At 48.2% G+C, this 21241-nt stretch overlaps 1 protein-coding gene and 3 non-coding genes across 15 annotated transcripts in view; 3 read left to right on the forward strand and 1 right to left on the reverse strand.

Annotated features, from left to right (window-relative positions):
• The window catches only part of LOC127040993 (zinc finger protein 436-like), a 563752-nt gene that overhangs the window by 375507 nt on the left and 167004 nt on the right, over positions 1-21241 (forward strand). For 7 of the 12 annotated variants that reach the window (XR_007771558.1, XR_007771561.1, XR_007771554.1 and 4 more), the window contains exon 8: positions 2919-3001. The gene's annotated coding sequence lies outside the window, so the exon portion shown is untranslated. Of the gene's footprint in view, positions 1-2918; positions 3002-7520; positions 7587-8382; positions 8493-9500; positions 10342-18483; positions 18560-21241 lie in introns of those variants that run through there. The other 5 variants (XR_007771556.1, XR_007771555.1, XR_007771553.1 and 2 more) reach the window with 5 other exon arrangements.
• TRNAS-GCU (transfer RNA serine (anticodon GCU)) lies at positions 899-980 on the reverse strand. Its single transcript has one exon. It is a non-coding gene; the product is annotated as a tRNA-Ser (tRNA).
• TRNAC-GCA (transfer RNA cysteine (anticodon GCA)) lies at positions 6951-7022 on the forward strand. The gene has a single exon. It is a non-coding gene; the product is annotated as a tRNA-Cys (tRNA).
• TRNAK-UUU (transfer RNA lysine (anticodon UUU)) lies at positions 10637-10709 on the forward strand. The gene has a single exon. It is a non-coding gene; the product is annotated as a tRNA-Lys (tRNA).

Here is a 21241-nt window from a genome sequence, read left to right on the forward strand (position 1 = left end):
CTGCCTGGTAAGGTATCATTTTAAAAATCTTGAACTGTTCATCTGTTGAACCTTAATGTCTTCTTGCATTCTATGTGCTCACATTGGTTTGGGAAGTTATGAAGTTTGCTCTGTGTGCATTACAGAAATATGTTATGAGGTTGGGAAATGCCCCCCACCAGCCTTTCAGATGCAAAAATGGAGGAGCCAGACTCACTGCTGGCCCATTAAAGGTGGCTACAGTCCCAAGGACTATCCCAGGAACCGTGAACAATGCAGACTTCACCGAGATAATACAGCAACAATGGACACTGCTTGACTCACATCATAGCAAAAGAGCTTTCTAGAAAGTTGGAAGAAACTATGAAAGAGGGGAAGAGACATCATGACTTGGCATCTCTCCCCCACAAATCAACAGCTGGAAACACACCTGTATGATAAAACTGATTCATAAATCAGAAGATAATAATAATAATACATTCAGACCAAAGTCCCCAAATAGCTAGTACTGGTTTTTCAGCTGAAAATTTTCAGTTTGGGGAATTTTGTTTTCCCAGGCAGACCTTGCCAAGGGAAGCAGGGAGAAAATGTTTGAGTTGCCTCCTTCAGAGCAGCTTAGCCTAGACACTCTAGCTGTGGGTCACTGTCATGGCCTTGCTGAGAACTGGGATATTTTAATAATTTGGGGAGGTCTCAGGGTGTTTGGGGGAGATTTTGAGGCTGTTACCTTTTGAGATGAAAACTAAGACATACAGGACTAGAGAAATTTTATTTTAGAAATCTGAGATTTAGACACTTTATTTAAAGCAAGTAGGTTTCTGAGCAGGGTTTTGTATGCAGGACACAACATTGTTTGATCTGCCATTGTACCAAAGGGGAGTTGGTTGTCTTGAAAGGAGAAGTGAAGACTAAATGCATCCAATGAGGATGGGATTTGAACCCACGCGTTCAGAGCACAATAGATTAGCAGTCCATCACCTTAACCACTCAGCCACCTCATCTGAGATGTCAGGAAAGGGACAGGATGAGAAATCTAAGGCCAGCAGAGATAGGGACACTAAGGTATTTTTAAATACTAAGCGGAAGCAGGGGCTGAATGAGCTCCCCCCTCACACCTAGTGACCAGCTGTGGGAAAGGCTTCAGGAACAAACCATGTTTGCATAGACACACCTACTCTGCCTAGGTATGCAGCATCATGGGGCTGCTTCCCCAAAATGACCAGTTTCAGCTGGTGGCGGGTTACAAATCACTTTAGCACTGAGTGGTATGAAATGTTATTATCCTTCCTGCATGAGTGAAGGGCAGCAGAATATACTTAGTCGGTCCTGATGGGTGAGGAATAGCTTTTATTGAACTGCATAGAAGTGATTCAGAACGTCACCCTAAACCAGTGGTCCCCAAACATTTCACACTGTGCCCTCTTATCCATGGCTGTGGGCCCTCAGAGCCGCAGTTGAAAACTGGGGCTGGGAGTGGGGTGTTGCTTAGGGGCCCAGGCTGAGGGTGGGGTTGGAATAGAGCTGGGACAGAGTCGGGTTGACTGGTGCTCCCTCCATGGGGGCTGGCTCAGCCCCTGAGGTGCCCCTATGAATCTTCCTCTTTGTTCCCCTAGGAGTCATACCCCACATTTTGGGGACCACTGAACCCTACACGTTAAGCAGGGGCTAGTGATGCCAAAGCCCAGGGAAAGGGAGAACAAGTGCAGGGGCCCCAGCACTGGAACTAGGCCCCCTCACTTCTGTCTGTGGCTCTGCCCCCTGCCACACCTTCCACCCACGGCCCCATCCACTATGTCACCTGTGTTCCACCCCTTCCCCCACTAGCCCCACCCTGTCACTCCTTTACCCCTGCCCCACTGTGGCCCCAAGACCAGAGAAGCTCTGTGCCCCTGCTGCAGCCCCCGGGCCATAGCACGGAGTGAGAGCTCCTCCAGCCCTGGGGCTGACATGGGGGAGACTTTTCCAGGGGGACCTAATTTCTCCAGGGCCCCTAGTCATCGGCTCCACTGCCCCTTGGTGACACAAAGTTTGAGGAGGCTGAGCCCCCCTGAGCCTCCATTATGTGCTGCCCAGGCTACCGCTGCTCAGTGTGTGGCCAGTCTCTCTGTGTTCTCTGCTGTTTGTGCTGGGGAGCCTGGCTGGCCTTATGGGTGAGGCCCTCCGGCAGCCGCCCAGGACTTCAGGGGGTCAAAGGGCACTGTGTGCCAGTGCAAAGGTGCTCACTGCTCTCCCCTGCCCCAGTGCTACTCCATGGCCCCATAGAGGGCTGGGGGGAGAGAGGAGCAACTCTATGTGCTCCATGCGTCCTGGTCACTTTCCCCACGTGGGCTGTGCTGTGAGGGGAGCATCAGAAGCTGCTGCTCTCTGCCCTCCCCTTATGCAGCCTGGCTGAGGAAAGAGACCTGGATGCAGGGAACTCAGATGATGTTGCTTCTTGCCCCCGCACCCCACCCCCGCAGCTCCTAGGGGTGCCCGGAGGAGCAGTCTTCCAGGGAGGAGCGGGCAGCAATGCGAGCTGCTCCATGCATACAGGTCACTGTCCCGAGGTGGGTGCAGGAGGGGGTGCAGGGGTTAGGGGTGTAGGGGGTGCAGCAGAGGGGCAGTGGCTGGTAGCACAGGAAGGGAGTGTGGGACTTAAGGGCAAAGGGGACACAGTGTAGGGGTTAGGGCGCAGGAGGGGGCAGGAGATAGGGGTGAAGGAGGTGCAAGGGTTGGGAGTGCAGGAGCTGGGGGGAAAGGGGAAGGGGGATGGTCCAGGGGCGATGGGGAAGTGCTAAAGTACAAGTTTTGCCCAGGGCACCATTTCCCCTAACGCTGATCCTTGATAACATTTCTTGCTGGGAGGGGGAGGGGAGAAGGATGAGGCGTTTTCTCTCTGTTTCTTTCCTCTCCATTTTCTGCTCCTTCCTTCAATTCCAGAAACCTCCCTTGTGTTTCAGACTGTGAAGTGATGCCCTCCCTACCCCAGGCCTCTGGAGCCTTTGGAGCAGAAAGATCCCAGGAGCTGAGGAGGAATCCAGGGGTGAGTAGCTGGCAGGAAGGAGTCCTAGCAGCTCTTCTGGGAGTGCAGGGGAGAAATGACTCTCCCTTCTCTAGATTCTCCCCATGGGGCTCTGGGGAGCAGGGAGGGTTGTGTGATAAATTCCATCCAACATCCCCCTTTGATCCAAGCCGAGGGACATCTCAGCTCTGCACGTTCCCCTTGGCAGCACCAAACAAGGGATGTTTTCCACTGCGCAGGAGACCCAGCCAGGGACTGATGTGCTGGAGATATGTTGGGAAAGGGACTGTCTGAATTCCCAAGGCAGGAAACGAACAATCTACAGCAACATCATTAACCACAAACACACTCTAACCATGATCCAGCCAGTAGAGAAATGGGCCAGAATTCTTGCTGTTCAGCCATGGCCACACATACAGAGCTGCACAGCAGTGAGTGTGCTGGGGAAGCTGGTTTGAGCAAACAATTGGAAATGACCCTTCAGTGAGAACAGAACCAGAGTGTAGAAAGGCCCCTGTGTTAAGTGGTTGTGGCTGAGGGCTTAGGGAGCTGGGGTATGACACCATAGGGGTCTTTCTGTGGAGGTTTGATTTTTGCCAGCTAGAAAAGGCTGGTGTGTGGTGTCTTCATGGCTGTACCTTCAATGATGCAGGTTTCTCTATCCCATTGTTCCATGGGCATCCACTAGATTACCAGCTGCCTTTCAACTGCAGTGTGGAGACTGTTTGTGTGCGGGGAGAGACAGTGTGTGTGTTGAGGTAGGTAAGACAGGATCATTATTATCCCTACTTGCAAGAGGGAGAAGCTAAGGCTGAGAAAGGAGAATTAACTTGTCTTAGGTCACACAGCCAGTCAGTGGCAAAGTTGGGAAAAGGACTCAAGAGCCCTGATTTCTCACATGAGCTCAAGACCAACAACAGTGCACAGTAATTATTCAGCAAGTATTTGAGGAGAACTGCAATGTTAGAGAGAATCATGAACTGCTCAGAGACCATTAATGCAGAGAAGCAGCAAAATTCTTCAAACATATGACTGGTTATGACTTATTTACTTAGTCTTAAAAGAGAAGAAAAAGGACCTGAGTCTCCTCCTTGTCAATAACCCCCTGCTCAGCCAGTCAGGGTAGAGACTGAGGAAGGGAGGCTGAGGGTTCTCACCAGAGCCCAAAGGATGGCCCAGGTCACTGGTGGGGATCACTGCCCAAGCACTATTTCAGCCCCACATTTTTGGGTGGACCTCCCAGAGTGGGAGCTACAGAGCACTCCCCCACAACACACACTCACGCACGCACGCATGCACGCACACACACACACACCTCACTCTTGGTGTTGGGAGGGGAACAGGTGAAAGGACAAAAGAAGCAAGAGACAAAGAGAAAGGAGGGAGGGATGGATGGAGGAAAAGGTGAAACAAAAAGGACAAACCCTAATGTCCCCAGTGATTCTAAGGCACAAAATCTCAGGTGTAGAATAAAATTCTGCCTCCTTAAGCTCGTGTTTTCCATGCCTAGAATTCAACTGTCACCAGATGGATCAGATTGAACAGGTTTCAAACCTCGAGGAGGCTCTTACCTTCTAAACAGGGACAGCTGTTTTCTAGTAAAATCAGGAAAAAGGAAGGAGAAAACTTGAAAGAGGTTCCTCCTGGCACTCACGTCTGTGAACCCGAATACTCTCTCAGTCCTCAAAGAGAGACCTGGAGAAGGAGACTTGCTGAAGCAAAGCCACAGGGGTCTCTGAGGTTTCCCTGGCCCCTCGCCCCTCTCCTGCCTGGCTAATGTCAGCATCTCTCTGTGAGGTCATCACTTCCCCACCACCTTTGACCAATAGTCTGAGGTCCTGCAAAAGGCTTTTGTGATGTCACTGCCACACCCCTCCCTTGCTGTGCTAATGTCCTGCCCCTGGCCAGGAACTTTGGAGGTTTGAGCTACTCCCTGTGGATCACTCCACTCAAGGAGCGTTCATTCTAGGAAGCAAGCCAGTAGTTTTGGATCATCTGCAAATTTTGTCACCTCACTGCTCAGCAGATCATTTATTAATATGTTGACTAGTCCTGGTCCCAGTACAGACACCACTAGATACCTGTTTCCATCCTGAAAACTGACCATTTAGTCCTACCCTTTGTTTCCTACCTTTTAACCAGTTATTGATCCACATGAGGACCTTCCGGAGGTGAAAGTAAGCCGGTATGTTACGGTATGGGGTACTGACAAGAGCCAGTACGCTGTGCCAGCCCAGCCCGTCTTCCCCAGGCTGGTGATTTAAGGGGTCCATGGCTCCCTGCTGCGGTCGGAGCCCCGGACCTTTAAATCACCTCCCAAGCCCCCCTGCTGGAGCCCCGGGGAGCAAATCAATGCCGTGGATGCTGCTCTCTCCTGCTCTGCAAACACAAAGCAGGGGCGGCAGAAGCTTCCTTACAGTGGGGGGGCACTGTTATCCGAACTGTGGCACCCCCATGACACTCCTTCCCTAAGGACCCCCACTCACAGCACCTCTCCCCTCGAGGCCACACCCACAGAACGCCTCTTCCCCAAGACTGCACCCTTCCCCCCCTCCATCATTTGTCCTAACAGCCAGTAAAGAGTGGTGGGGCTATGGCCCTCTAACCCCCCTGTTCCAGCACCCCTGACACAGAGCTAAGCAGGCAGCAGTGTGTACGTGTATGTGTGTGTGTGTGACAGAGAGTGCTGTGCTGTGCTGAGCTGAGCCAGTGAGAGAAGGGGGGCTGATGTCGGGGCTGTCCCCTGCCTCAGGACTGGTTGCTTCCAGCAGCTGTCTGAACTTAGAGACAGTGTGCCGACATACTCACTCTTCTGCAACACACACACTGTCTCTCCTCCCCACACACACATGCTCTCTACCCCAGCACGCACATTGCAGTTGAAAAGCAGCTGGAAATCTAGTAGGATGCCCATGGAACAGAAAACTGTATCATGTGATGCTGTACCAGCCTGTGAGGCATTGCAAACCCTTCCCAAAGCACCCTGCAGCCAGTTGCGCAGTGGGATAGCTACCACAATGCACTGCTCTCTGTGGCCATCCAAGAGATGCTAGCATGGATGTGCTCTGGTGACACAGGATGGACATGCAACAGCTGTTCAATTAAAACACTTTTACTAAAGCCACGTCCCCCTTTATTGTAGGCCTAGCATGAATGTGAGACAAGACCCAGCTCCATTGAAATTAAAGGACCAGAACTGCCTCTGCAGTTGGCAGGACTTGAACCTGTGCAGGGAGCACACAATGGATTTCTAGCCCATTGCCTTAACCACTTGGCCACAACTACTTGCTTGATATGTGGCTCTCACTGCACTCTAGTTCTGCTCTCACTGAGTGATTAATTCCAGTTGTTTCCTCAGACCAGCTTCCACAACACACACACTGCTATGCCGTTGTGTAAGTGTGTCCATGGCTGAACAGCAAGAATTCCTGCTCCTTTCCCTTCTGGCTGGAGCATGAGGAGAGTGTGTTCATGGTTAATGATGTTGCTGTAGCTTGTCCATTTCCTGCCTTGATCATTCAGACAGTCCCCCTTCCCGTCATATCCCCAGGGCTTTGCCAGGGGGTTGATGGCTCCTTTCTTTCCTCACCCTGGAGTAAACTCAGCTTTTTATTCCATCCTTGATGTTTCAGGGAATAACAACAGATGGCCAAAGAAAGAGGTGGACAGGTTCCTGTCCATTCAGGAGGTTATTTCCCACCTATTTATAAATAATGAAGATGCTCTAAGTGGAGGGGAGAGAGCTGTCCCATCCGTGCAGTTAATCCATCTCCCCGAGAGGTGGTAGCTCTGTCACTAGTGGAAGCTATGCTGGTGTATGTGCAAGCTGTGATGTCTACATGTATATATAAAGTTTAATGAAACCCCATTTTTAAAACCCCTGTGGTCTGGGAATAGAAAAGGAGCTCTCTGAGGCAGAGCCAGTCCTTCAAAATCCTTAAGATCACTGACTTGCCTTTGTAAATGTCGTGGGAGTATAGCTCAGTGGCAGAGTGCTTGACTGCAGATCAAGTAGTCCTTGGTTCAAATCCAAATGCTCCCTTGCAAACCTGTTCTTTCAACAAAAGTGGTTCCATTTCCAGTATGTTCAGAAGCTCCACTAAATAGCGGTCCCTGAAATGAATAGACACACTCAATATTTTCCTGTGCAAATGAATAAAAACCGAGCAAACATGTCCCTCTGCTGAAATCAGTTCCAATCCTCTATGTGTTTAGGTTTATTTTCATCAATTAAACAAAGGCACATGAAGACATATTTGCAGGTCTTTGGCCTCCATGGGCTACAATGTGCAGAAGAACAAGAACCACATCCACTTGGGAGGAATGGACCAGTTTCTATTACATTTGGTAAATAAGTTGCCACTGGGACTTAAAACTCTGTTGGAGATGGACAGGAGCCTGTTACAAAAATAAAATAACCAAGATTTACCAAACTCCCTGTTACACATTCAAACCTCTCTTTGCGCACACATTATCAATTGGGGCTCTAAGAAATGTTAACCTTCCTGTAACACAGATCATTGTTCCTTGTAACTTTCAGATGCATTCAAATGGCAGCTGTTTACAGGTCATGGGCTGCTAGTTCATGAGCAGGAGCAGAGTCTCTGTAAGTTTACCAACCATAGAGCTTGTTATGTCCTGTATAATAAGTAAGTGCAGAGTTATTTTCAATGGCTCCTACACTGATATATCCTGCCCCTTCTGGCTGGTTAAATTGCACTATTTTGGAACCTGCTCCTAAAATTGCACCCTTTCTGGGAGTGAGTCAAAACTGCCCAAGGAAACCCCATTGGGTTTCAGGACAGTTTCAGGCAAGGAGGTGATGGGACAGCACAAGGGTCTCAGAGCTTCTCTTTTATCGGGCCAGAGGCTGCTATTAGCATGACTGTGAGGTTCTATTCCTAGCTGTAGGAGGAAAGGGTGTCTAGTGGATTAGAGGTGGGGGCCTAGAAGTCAATGAGAAAACATCTCCCTTTTCAGCTTCAATGCTCATTGAACAAGAACATGGCTTCTCAGGTTTGAGAAGAGCAGTTGTGTTAGTCTGTTTCCTCAAAAAGAACAGGAGTATGTGTGGCACCCTAGAGACTAACAAATTTCTTAGATTCTGTTGCCATCATGTGGCCATTTCATTTCACTTCTTATTGTTAAAAGGGTTTGGGTACTTCACACAGAAAACGTTATTTCCTTGGGAAATACGGAGAAGTGGAAGCTGCATTGATTTAATCCTCTGAAAATTAAATAAGGATTAAAATATTCCCCAGACAGCTCAGTCCCAACCGTTCTCCCTCTGCTGCCAGTGAATCTCAGTTCTGTCCCACAGCCCCAAGAACTGCTAGGTGAAAGTCCTGGGTCTGATGTGCAGTAAGGAAAAAAAAAGATAATGGATGTACCCTATCTCCTAGAACTGGAAGAAACCATTGAATCCAGCCCTTTCCTTCATTGGCCAAACCAGACAGTCTCTACGGAAAAGAATAAATGGACACAAATCAGATGTCAAGAATTATAACATTCAAAAGCCAGTCAGAGAACACTTCAGTCTCCCTGGTCACGTCAATTACAAACCTAAAAGTCGCAATATTACAACAAAAAAACTTCAAAAACAGACTCCAAACAAGAGACTGCTGAATTGGAATTAATTTGCAGACTGGACACCATTAAATTAGGCTTGAATAAAGACTGGGAGTGGATGGGTCATTACACAAAGTAAAACTATTTCTCCATGTTATTTGCCCCCTACTGTTACTCACACACCTTCCTGTCAACTGTTGGAAATGGACCATCCTATCACTGCAAAATGGATTTTTTCTCCTGCTGATAGTAGTTCACCTTAACTGATCACTCTCGTTATAGTGTGTATGGCAACACCCATTTTTTCATGTTCTCTGTGTGTGTGTGTATATATATATATATATATATATATACCTTCCTACTGTATTTTACACTGCATGCATCCAATGAAGTGGGTTTTAGCCCAGGAAAGCTGATGCTCAAATAAATTTGTTCATTTTCTAAGGTGCCACAAGCACTCTTCCTTCTTTTTCCAGATAAATTAATGGAGGTTAAGTCCATGAATGGCTATTAGCCAGGATGGGTAAGGAATGGCATCCCTGGCCTCTGTTTGTCAGAGGGTGGTGATGGATGGCAGGAGAGAGATCACTTGATCATTACCTGTTAGGTTCAGTTCTTCTGGGGCACCTGGCATTGGCCACTGTTGGCAGATAGGATGTGGGGTTGGATGGACCTTTAGTCTGACCCAGTATGGCCATTCTTATGTTTTTATAAAGGGAGGGGCAAAATCCTGTGACAGAGTTTCTGTAGTGTAGTGGTTATCACGTTTGCCTAACATGTAGAAGGTGTCTGGTTTGAAAAGCAGGCAGAAACATGAGAGCTTAATTTTCCCAGCTCCTACTGGCCTGTCCCTACTGTTGTAGGAGCAGTAGTGATTTCTATGATCAAAAGGTCTCTTATACTTCCCCTGCTCCCACTTTTGTCTCCTCTCCCTCTCTGAATGCCCGTGAAGTGGCTTTACCCTTCTCGCTCCCTCCTGGACTACTCGAGGGATGAATGGGCTGGTTGAAGAGCAGAAGAGCTTCCAGGCAGACAAGGTGTCTGGGACTCTAATTAGGCAGCACTCACACACCCAGAGCATGGACACTGCCCAAGGTGGAGTGTGACCAACCAGATGCAGCCAAGGCATCTCTAGTTGCAGACCATTAGGTGCAGGTCCTTAAAAGGAGAAGGGGCCATGTGCTCAGGAGAGCACTCACAAGCTTGTACCTCCAGTGAATGCCCCTTGCCCGGACCGCCTGGCCAGTGGTTCTCTGCGTTGTATTTCACTGTGCCTCAGGAAGACTTACCTTCATCGCACCGTCCATAGCTGCGCTGTGGGACACTTACCTTGCAGAATCCTGACGTGTTCAGTGCTGTGCCTGTCCTGGGAGCATGAGTATGCGAGTGTGAGTATGACACTCCCCTCCTTCTTCTTTTGAGCTTAGCTGTCAGTATAATAAACCTGCTGCTTTCTGCCAAACTCTGGTGGGTCATTAGTCCTCCCTACACTTACTAGCTAGCCCAATTTTGGGTAACACCTGCAATAAACTCAACCCCACAGGATAGAGGGTGGTGAAATGAGCTGAGAAAAAGCCTTAGCTTCAGTATCTCCCATACGGTCCATGCTGGAGCTCTTTTTTGATTCTGGGACTGCATGGTCACCTGTGCTGATCGGTGTTCCACGCTGGGCAAACAGGAAATGAAATTCAAAAGTTCATGGGGCTTTTCCTGTGTACCTGGTCAGTGCATCCAAGTTCAGATTGCTGTCCAGAGTGGTCACAATGGTGCACTGTGGGATAGTGCCCGGAGGCCAATACCTGTCGAATTGCAGCCACACTAACTCTAATCCAACATGGCAATACCAATTTCAGGGCTACTCCCTCGTCGGGAGGAGTACAGATATCGGTATTAAGAGCCCTTTATATCGATATAAAGGGCTTTGTTGTGTGGACGGGTGCAGGGTTAATGCAATTTAATGCTGCTAAATTCAATATAAACTCGTAGTGTTGACCAGGCCAGTGAGAGCAGCAGGTTTCCCCTATTGTTTCTTGCATTGTTTTCTTCACTAGCTTTTCCTCTGCCCCAAGTTGCTCTTCATACTTGTGAGCCTGGCTAGCTCAGTTGGCAGAGCATCAGAGTTTTAATCTGAGGGTCCAGGGTTCAAGTCCCTGGTCAGGTGATAAGCTACTCCCCAAGCTCTTGACTGTCTTTCTGGAGTCCTCTTTGATGTTACTTTTCTCTTCAGGATTTTCCCTTTCCTCAGAAGGGCCTTATTCTGTGTGGGTTTGAAGGGGCAACTTCCTGACAGCCCCTTTGTCCTTGCAGCCTGGAGGAATAAAGGCCTCTGGGCATATAGCATGTTCCTTCCCTGCACACACACACATACAAACACGCAGAATATCCTTAGGAACTAGAATCACCTGCTGCTTTCCCCTTTCCTGCTGGATCCCCAAACGAGGATGCTCTTCAGCCTAAACCCATGTCCCCTCTTTTCCCAGTACCCCTCAGTCCCAACCCTTAGTCCCTCCTATGCACACTGCTCCTCACTCCCACCAGAGCCTACTCCTCTTCACCCTTCTCCTCTGTCCCAACCACAGCCCCCTCCTATTCCCAGTGCCCCTCAATCCCAACCCACAGCTCCCTCCTTCCCTCCAGCAGCAGGTGCTTTAGACCCCCCCTCAGGAAGATTTTCTTGCAAGGTTTCATGTATGAATCTGCATGTGGATTTTACGGTATGTTGGAAATATGTTGGGTTGCTTGCCGAAATGATCACTTTTGCCTGGTGTTGGATTCCCAGTCTCCTTGTTTTTGGGCAGGAGAAATAAAGGGTTGTTATCCTTGTTGTGTAATTGAGGGCAGCACAACTGTACTTGGCAGACCCCGATTGAGGGACTCACTCTCAATTCAATAGCACTTGCTAGGCAGTGGAGAGTGGTTCCAAAGCCAAGTGGGCTGGGTTTTGGGTCCTAATACTAAAATTTAGATGTTAGACCAACTTTAGGATAGGTGGCTGTGGAGGGATGAGTGAGTCCCTAGACAGCACAGTGAGTACAGTGCCTTCTTATTTTCCCTCTCTTCCACAGGATGGTAGGTGAACTCTACAGAGGCACCTCTGGGATGCACTGACTAAGGACAACAGCTGTGAGTAGGGTGCAGAGAGGGGATGGCTCATGTTAAAGGACTTTTGGTTGCTGGACTTAACAAACCGTAGGAGGAAGGACACTGCCCAGCTCATCTGGGGGTGGGTCTTTTCCTCATTGTTTATGTGTTGGGGCTGCTGACATGACCTCTGCTAACCCTGGGCTTACGTTGCAATGTAGACATACCCTGAGAGGGCATCTATACTATGACAAAATCCCTGTGGCCTGTCTGGACTGGATGATCTGATTTGGATTCCTGGGGCTCAGACTGGAATCTAGACTCAGAGACCGTCACCTCTCCTGGGGTCTCGGAGGCTGGGCTCAAGCCCAAGTGTCTACACTGTAATTTTATAACCCTGCAGCACAAGCCCCACAAGCCTCAATCAGCTGACCCAGTGTTTGAGAATAGTGACTTGGGTGTGTTAATGGCAGTGTAGACATAATGCTAGGCTATGTCCACACTGCAATGAAACACCCATGGCTGTCCCATGCAAGCTCAGGCTCCCAGGGCTTGGGCTGTGGGGTGGTAAATTTGCAGTGTAGACATCTGGCTCTGGCTGAATACCGGCTCTGGACCCCACAAGGTTGGGAGGGAGTTTAGCAAGCAAAAAAGGTAAAATGGCAGTGGAGTATTACCGTGGACTCAATGGCATTTCTCCATTGGTCTGTCTGCTTTGAGGAAGGAACAATAACACGTCCTGCTGCGTTCGTTATTTCAAAGGGCGGTTTAGGATTTTCATTCTCACACACAGTGCATGAAGCAGGACTCAATCCTCGGTGGAAACTAAATGAGCTGTTCACAGATTCTGGCAGCCACAATGAGCCATTTGGTGTGAGAGCCCAGACCTGCCCCTGCCCAGAGGGATGGGGTCATCTGCAAGAAGCTTGGAACACTGACCTATCAGCTCTTCACTTCCAAACTTTCAGTAACTCTATTGTCAATGCCTGTGAGTGTAATTTAAACCATGACAACAGCCATCTAGGCTGGACCAAAAGTCCTTCTAGCTCTGTGTTTTGTCCTCTGACAGTAGCCAATACCAGGGCCCCAAGAGTTACTCAACAAAGCATCACTGGGAGTTGAACCCAGGATCTCCTGTTTATAAAAACAGGGGCTTTAACCAGCTAAGCCATGGTACCTTCCTATAGCTAGAGTACAGTGTCTGCTCACACTTGACTCCCTGCCATCCCCACCGGGCCTGATAAGCTTTGCATGTGTTTGGATTCTGCAAAGCAGAGGAGCAGGTGAGGTTTTCCTTGCAGGTTGTGTGTGTGTGAAACTTTGGCCAGTTCTGCATTACAAAGTTATTTCAGCATCATTATATTGCTCAGATGTGTGAAAAACACACAACGCTCCCTTGGTTGGCAGCTTGTGGCTGGTGTACATGCTGCAATGCCACGTCCGGCGACAAAACTGCCCTGTTTGGTGACAAAATAAACCACCTCTACAAGAGGCTAGAGCTTTTTGCATCAAACTTAAAGTGACAAATTGTCAGTGTAAATGCTGCTGGTCATTACATCACCATAACTGGCCTCCACCAGTATCCCATAATGCCTGCCGTAAACTCTCCTGCCCTGCATTCCTGCTACAGAGGCTGGGCCCCTCCCCTTTCATAGCTCCAGAAAGTTCTAACAGCTGAGCCGCTATCTACACTGGGATTAGGTTGATATACTGCATTGCCAGCCTAAGTAATGTATTTAGACCATCTAATTTTGTAGTGTAAACCTGTCCAAAGAATCCCACACACACCTTGGGAGCAAAACTTCACCTTCTCCTCTGCTTTACAGAAGCCAAACACTAGCAACACTTGTCAGGATGCAGTGGGGATTGGCAGAGAGTCAGGTGTGGCAAACACAATGCTTTAAATAACAGCAGGCACCGTGGCTTAGTTGGTAAAATACCTCTTTTGTAAACAGCAGATCCTGGGTTCAACTCCCAGTAGTGCCTTGGGGAGTGGCTTTTAGGGCACCTGGTATTGGCTACGGTCAGAAGACAAGATTCAGAGCTAGATGGGCCTATGGTTTAAATTACACTCACAGGCACTGATAATAGAGTTACTGAAAGTTTGGGTGTTAAGAGCTGATAGGTCAGTAGTCCAGTCCGCTCAATGTGGTTTTACCATTTCCACTTGCTAAACTCTCTCCAAACCTCTATAAAATTACAGTGCAGACATATGGGCTTGAGCCCAACCTCTGAGGCCCGGTGAGGGTTTCTGAACCCAGGCTTCAGTGTGAACACAAATATCTGCACCACAGTTTTTAGCCTCTGAGCTTTATGTCCATGAGCCCAAGTCAGATGACCCAGGCCAGCCATGCTGCCATCTTTATCCCAGGAGAGATGGACTGTAAGGGCGTCTCATTGCAATGCATGGAAGCCCAGGTGTGGCACACTGTTCTCAAAGCAGCACCTGGAAGCCCCATTTCACCACTCTCATATAATGATGACATGGTTAGTACAAAGTCTGCCTGGTGAGGTATCATTTCAAAAGTCTTGATCTGTTGAACATTAATATCTTGTTGGATTGTGTGTGCTCGCATTGGTTGAGAAGTTATGAAGTTTTGCTTTGGTGCGTTACTGAGATATGTCATGAGGTTGAGAAATGCTCACCACCAGCCTTTCAGGTGCGACAAAGGAGGAGCCAGACTCGCTGCTGGCCCATTGAAGGTATCCACACTCCCAAGGACTATCCCAGGAACCTTGTACAATGCAGGCTTCTCTGAGATAGCACAGAGACAATGGACACTGCTTGACTCACATCGTAGCAAAGGAGCTTCCTATCAAGTTGGAAGAAACTATGAAAGAGGGGAAGAGACATAGACTCATAGACTCTAGGACTGGAAGGGACCTCGAGAGGTCATCGAGTCCAGTCCCCTGCCCTCACGGCAGGACCAAATACTGTCTAGACCATCCCTAATAGACATTTATCTAACCTACTCTAAATATCTCCAGAGATGGAGATTCCACAACTTCCCTAGGCAATCTATTCCAGTGTTTAACTACCCTGACAGTTAGGAACTTTTTCCTAATGTCCAACCTAAATCTCCCTTGCTGCAGTTTAAGCCCATTGCTTCTTGTTCTATCATTGGAGGCTAAGGTGAACAAGTTTTCTCCCTCCTCCTGATGACACCCTTTTAGATACCTGAAAACTGCTATCATGTCCCCTCTCAGTCTTCTCTTTTCCAAACTAAACAAACCCAATTCCTTCAGCCTTCCTTCATAGGTCATGTTCTCAAGACCTTTAATCATGTTGTTACTCTTCTCTAGACCCTCTCCAATTTCTCCACATCTTTCTTGAAATGCGATGCCCAGAACTGGACACAATACTCCAGTTGAGGCCTAACCAGCGCAGAGTAAAGCGGAGGAATGACTTCTCGTGTCTTGTTTACAACACACCTGTTAATGCATCCCAGAATCACATTTGCTTTTTTTGCAACAGTATCACACTGTTGACATTATAAGCTTGTGGTTCACTATGACCCCTAGATCTCTTTCTGCCATACTCCTTCCTACACAGTCTCTTCCCATTTTGTATGTGTGAAACTGATTGTTCCTTCCTAAGTGGAGCACTTTGCATTTATCTTTATTGAACTTCATCCTGTTTACCTCAGACCATTTCTCCATTTGTCCAGATCATTTTGAATTTTGAGCCTGTCCTCCAAAGCAGTTGCAATCCCTCCCAGTTTGGTATCGTCTGCAAACTTAATAAGCATACTTTCTATGCCAACATCTAAATCGTTGATGAAGATATTGAACAGAGCCAGTCTCAAACAGACCCCTGCGGAACCCACTTGTTATACTTTCCAGCAGGATTGGGAGCCATTAATAACTACTCTCTGAGTACGGTTATAGAGCCAGTTATGCACCCACCTTATAGTAGCCCCATCTAAACTGTACTTTCCTAGTTTATCTATAAGAATATCATGCGAGACCGTATCAAATGCCTTACTAAAGTCTAGGTATATCACATCCACTGCTTCTCCCTTATCCAAGACATCATGACTTGGCCTCTCTCCTCCACAACTCAGCAGCTGGAAACGCACCTGGAGGAGAAAGACTGAACTGATTCAGAAATCAGAAGAAAATAATAACAATAATACTTTCAAATCAAAGTCTCCAAACAAACTAGTATTGGTTTTTCAGCAGAAAATTTTCAGTTTGGGAATTTAGTTTTCTCAGTCAGACCTTGCCAAGAGAAGCAAGGAGAAAATGTTTGAGTTGCCTCCTTGAGAACAGCTTGGCCTAGACACTAGCTCTGGTTCACTGCTCTGGCCTTGCTCGGGTTGAGGGTATTTTAATAATTTGGGCAGGTCCCAGGGTGTTTGGGGAGATGATGAGGATGTTACCTTTTGAGATAAAAACTAAGAAATACACCACTAGAAAATTTTTTTTAAAGAAAACTGGGATTTAGACATTTTATTTAAAGGAAGGGAGTTCTGAGTAGGTTTTGTTTGCAAGAAGCAACACTGTTTGATCTGTCATTGTACCAAAGGGAGAAAATGGTTTTCTACAAAGGAAGGTGAAGACTAAACACATCCGGTAAGGATGGGTTTAAACCTATGCATGCAGAGAACAATGGATTAGTAGTCCATCACCTAACCATTTGGCCACCTCACCTGAGCTATCATGAAAGTGACAGGAAGAAATCTAAGGCTAAGAGAGACCGGACAATAAGGTTTTTAAATACTAAGCAGAAGCGGGGGCTGAATGAGCTCCCCCCTTCACATCTAGTGAGGAGCTGGGGGAAAGACTTCAGGAACAGACCGTGTTTGCATAGACACACCTACTCTGCCTAGGTATGCAGGATCATGGGGCTGCTTTCCCAAAATGACCAATTTTGGCTGGTGGTGGGTTACAAATCACTTTAGGATTGAATGGAATTTAATGTTATTATCCTTCCTGTATGAGTGAAGGGCAGCAGAACATACCTAGTCTGTCCTGATGGAGGGGTGGGTGGGTGGATAAGGAATAGCTTTTATTGGACTTTGTAGAAGTGATTGAGGACATCATCCTAAAGCAGTGGTTCCCAACATTTCACACTGTGCCCTCTTATCCATGGCTGTGGACCCTTGGAAGCCGCGGTCAAGAACCGAGGCTGGGAGTGGGGGTGTTGCTTGCTGGAGAGAGAGGTGCAGACGGGTAAGTGGGTCAAGGCCAAGCTGGAAGCCAGAGCCCCAGGATAAGGGTGGGGTTGGGGAAGAGCTGGACGGAGTGAAGCTGAATAGTGCTTCCTCCATGGGGGCTGGCTCAGGCCCTGGGTGCCCCCATGAATGTTCCTCTGTGCCCCCTAAGAGTCATGCCCCACATTCTGGGAACCACTGAACCCTACTTGCTAAGCAGGGCTAGTGATGCCAAAGCCCAGGGAAAGGAGAACAAGAACAGTGCGGGCCCCCAGCACTGGAACCATGTGAAGGGGCTGCAGAAGAGGGCAATGGCTGGTGGCCGGGGAGTTAAGGGCACGGGAGGGGGCAGGAGTTAGGGGTGAAGGAGGTGCAAGGGTTGGTGTGCAGGAGCTAGCAGTAAAGGGGAGTGGGGATCATTCAGGGGCAATGGGGAAGTGCCAAAGTACAAGTTTTGCCCAGGGCACCATTTTCCCTAATGCTGGTCTGAGCAAACAATTGGAAATGACCCTTCAGTGAGACCAGAACCATAGTGTAGAAAAGCCCCTTTGTTAAGTGGTTGAGGCTGAGTGCTTAGGGAGATGGGTTTAAAAACAACAGGCATCTCTCTATGGAGGTTTGATTCTTGCCTGCTAGGCAAGATTGGTGTGTGGTGTCTGTATGGCTGTATTTTCAGTGTCTGATTACCCATGGTGTCACAGGGAGCCAAGTCTAGACATATCAGAGGCTCTATGCCAGGGTTTCTCAAACTTCCTTTCACTACAACCCCCTTCTGCCAAAAAAAACTTACTACATGGCCCTGAAAGAGGGACCAAGCCCTCCACACTGAGCAGAGGCAGAGGAGGCAAAGTCTGAGCCCTGCCCCATTGGGGGAGGGCGAAAAACCAGAGCCTGAGAGATTCAGCCCTGGGTGGTGGGGCTCAGACTTTTGGCTTCAGCCCCAGGCACCAACAAGTCTAATGCCAGCCCTGGCAACCCCATTAAAACAGGGTCACATCTCCATTTTTAAAACCATCTGTGGTCTGGAATGGCAAAGGACATCGATCAAGCAGGGTTTGTCCTTCAAAGTCCTGGAGATCATGATTCCATGCACCTGCCATCATGGGGGGTATAGCTCAGTGGTAGAGTGCTTGATACAGCTCGTGTGATCCTCAGTTCAACCCCCGTGTTCTCTTAAAATTTTCTTTCTTTTTTTAAAAAAAGGAAAACATTTCATTTCCATTCTCCATTTGTTCAGAGCTCCACTATACACGGGGCTTGATATGAATGTAAACATTCACATTTCGCTATCCAAATGCTATAAAAATCTAGCAAACCTGTCCATCAGCTGAAATCAGTTTCAACCCTCTAAGGCTACGTCTAGACTACTACCCGCCGGCTTAAAATCGATTGCTCGGGGATCGATATATCGCGTCTCATCTAGACGCGATATATCGATCCCTGAGCACGCTTATATCGATTCCGGAACTCCACCAACCCACTGGAGTTGCGGAATCGACAGGGGAGCAGCAGACATCAATCCCGCATGGTGAGGACGGGTGAGTAATCCGATCTTAGATATTCGACTTCAGCTACGTTATTCACGTAGCTGAAGTTGCGTATCTAAGATCGATTTCTCCCTGTAGTGTAGCCACCCTAAGTGTCTAGTTTATGTTTTCATCAATTAAACAAAGGTATCATATGAATGTGCATTTGCAGATCCCTCTTCTCCAGGAGCTATGTTGTGCAGAAGAACAAGAACCACATCCAGTTGGGGTTCAGGATTCTGATGAGCAAGAGCAACAAATGTTCTGAGGGCTGGAGAAAAATGCCTTCTAGTGAGCTATTGAAAGAGCTCAACCTGTTTAGCTTATCAAAAGAAGATTGAAAGGTGACTTCATTGAAGTGTTGAAGGGCCTTAATGGAGAGAAAAGATTGGGTATAAAGGGCTCTTTAATCTAGCAGAGAAAGTCATAACAAGACCCAATTGCTGGAAGGTGAAAAGAGATAAATTCATATTACAAATAAGACACAAATATGCAACAGCGAGGATGATTCACCACAGGAACAAGCTACCAAGGAAAGTGGTGATTTGCCATCTCCTGATGTCATTTAATGAAACTAGATGCCTTTCTGGAATGTGTTTGCCCAAAAGTAGCTATTGTGTCATACAGGAGGCCTGTGATATGCAGGGGGTCAGATTAGATGCTCTAATGGTCTCTTCTGGCCATAAAGTTGACTAATTTCTGAAAAACTGAGTGTAGCGCTGGGAGCAGCGTCTGATGTGTTACTGTCTAGACGGCTTGCTTCCTAGAACAAACGCTCCTTGAGTGGGGTGATCCACAGGGAGTAGCTCAAACCTCCAAAGTGCCTGGCCAGGGGCAGGACATTAGCACAGCAAGGGAGGGGTGTGGCAGTGACATCGCAAAGGCATTTTGCAGGAGCTAAGACTATTGGTCAAAGGTGGTGGGGGGTGGTGACCTCACAGAAAGATGCAACATCAGCCAGGCAGGACAGGGGCGAAGGGCCAGGGAAAACCTCAGAGAACCCTGTGGCTTTGCTTCAGCAAGTCTCCTTCTCCAGGTCTCTCTTTGAGGTCTGAGAGAGTATTCAGGTTCACGGACGTGAGCGCCAGGAGGAACCTCTTTTGAGTTTTCTCCTTCCCTTTTCCCTGATTTTACTAGAAAACTGCAGTCCCTGATTAGAAGGTAAGAGCCTCCTCGAGGTTTGAAACCTGTTCAGTCTGATCCATCTGTTGACAGTTGAAATCTAGGCATGGAAAATACAAGTTTAAGGACGCAGAATTTTATTCTGCACCTGGGATTTTGTCCCTTAGAATCACTGGGGACATTAGGGTTTGTCCTTTGTGTTTCACCTTTTCCTCCATCCATCCCTCCCTCCTTTCTCTTTGTCTCTTTCTTCTTTTGTCCTTTCACCTGTTCCCCTCCCAACACCAGGAGCGGTGTGTGTGTCTGTGTGTGTGTTGCGGGGGAGTGTGCGGTTCGCAGCACACACTGTGGGAGGTCCCCAGAAATGTGGAGCTGAAATAGTGCTCGGGCAGTGATCTCCACCGGTGACCTGGGCCATCCTTTGAGCTCTCTGGTGAAAACTCTCAGCCTCCTGTCGTCAGTCTCTACCCTGATTGGCTGAGCAGGGGTTATTGACAGGGAGGAGACTCAGGTCCTTGTTGTTCTCTTTGAAGACCAAGGAAATAAGTCAGAACCAATTATATGTTTGATGAATTCTGCTGCTTCGGTGCATTAATGGTCTCTGAGCAGTTCATGATTCTCTCTAACATTGCAGTTCTCCTCAAATACTTGCTGAATAATTACTGTGCAGTGTTGGTCTGCAGCTCATTTGAGAACACTTTACTCAAGTTAGTCAATTTTAAAATTCAAGATCTGATGGTTAGTCTGGAAATCAGGCTCTGGGTCCTATTCCCAACTCTGCCACTGGCTGGCTGTGTGATCTGAGACAAGTCAATTTTCCTTTCTCAGCCTTAGCTTCTCCCTCTTTCAAGTAGGGATAATAACGATCCGCTCCTACCTACCTTACAGTATGTGGAGACAGGGCCGGCTCTTGATTTTTTGCAGCCATACGCAAAAATAATTTGTCTGCCCCACCCGCTGCCCGAGCCCTGGGTTCTCCCCTGCCCCTGCAACCCCTGCCTCCCCAGCTCTGGACCACCCCCTACCCCCATCCCCTCCCACCCCCCTGCCACTCCAGGCCTGGCTCTACCACCTGATTCTCACCCACCTGCCGTCCCAGCCCTGGGCTCTCCTCCCTACACCCGCACCTCCTGCCAAGCCAGTCCTGGCTCTCGCACACACGCACCCCATGCTTCCCAGCTCTGGGCTCTCCCTTCTTCACCCCTCACCAGTGCTCCCCCACCCACACACACCCCTGCCACCCCAGCCTTAGGCTCTGCTCCCTCCACCTGCACCTCCTGCCGCCCCAGCCCTGGGCTCTGCTCCCCCCATCTGCACCCTCCTTCCGCCCTAGCTCTGGGTCACTGGTAACTTGCTCCTAGGGTCGGTCATTCAGCAGGAATTTTGGATGTGTACAGAACACACATAGGATTGATTCCCACATGTTACAGAGCTGCAGTAAAGTGGAACAATTTTCAGCTTGTGTGATTGGAAGACATCGGATGCATATTGTAAGACTGTCCTCCATAAATGAGGAAAAGTTAAGGTGCCTTTATTATTATTTTTTTGTTCCACTCTTCGTTTCTATGGGGAATTTGCAAATGCAATATCACGGTCTTCTTTTAAACAAACAAAAAGGCAATGGCTGTAGAAAATAGCAATTCCAGTCCTAATAACCTCGGGAAGCATTTCTTGCTCAATTTATCCTACTTTTTTCTACAGGAAATTACAGTGGATCAGTATATTTGATTTGGGAGAAATGAAGTACAGCTGCCCAAACTGAGCTTGAGCACTCCTGAACTTTGAGGTGTTCAAATCCTGGAAAGGCA

This window comes from Gopherus flavomarginatus (assembly GCF_025201925.1).
Source record: "Gopherus flavomarginatus isolate rGopFla2 chromosome 13 unlocalized genomic scaffold, rGopFla2.mat.asm SUPER_13_unloc_1, whole genome shotgun sequence".
In the NCBI taxonomy this organism is placed as follows: Eukaryota; Metazoa; Chordata; order Testudines; family Testudinidae; genus Gopherus; species Gopherus flavomarginatus.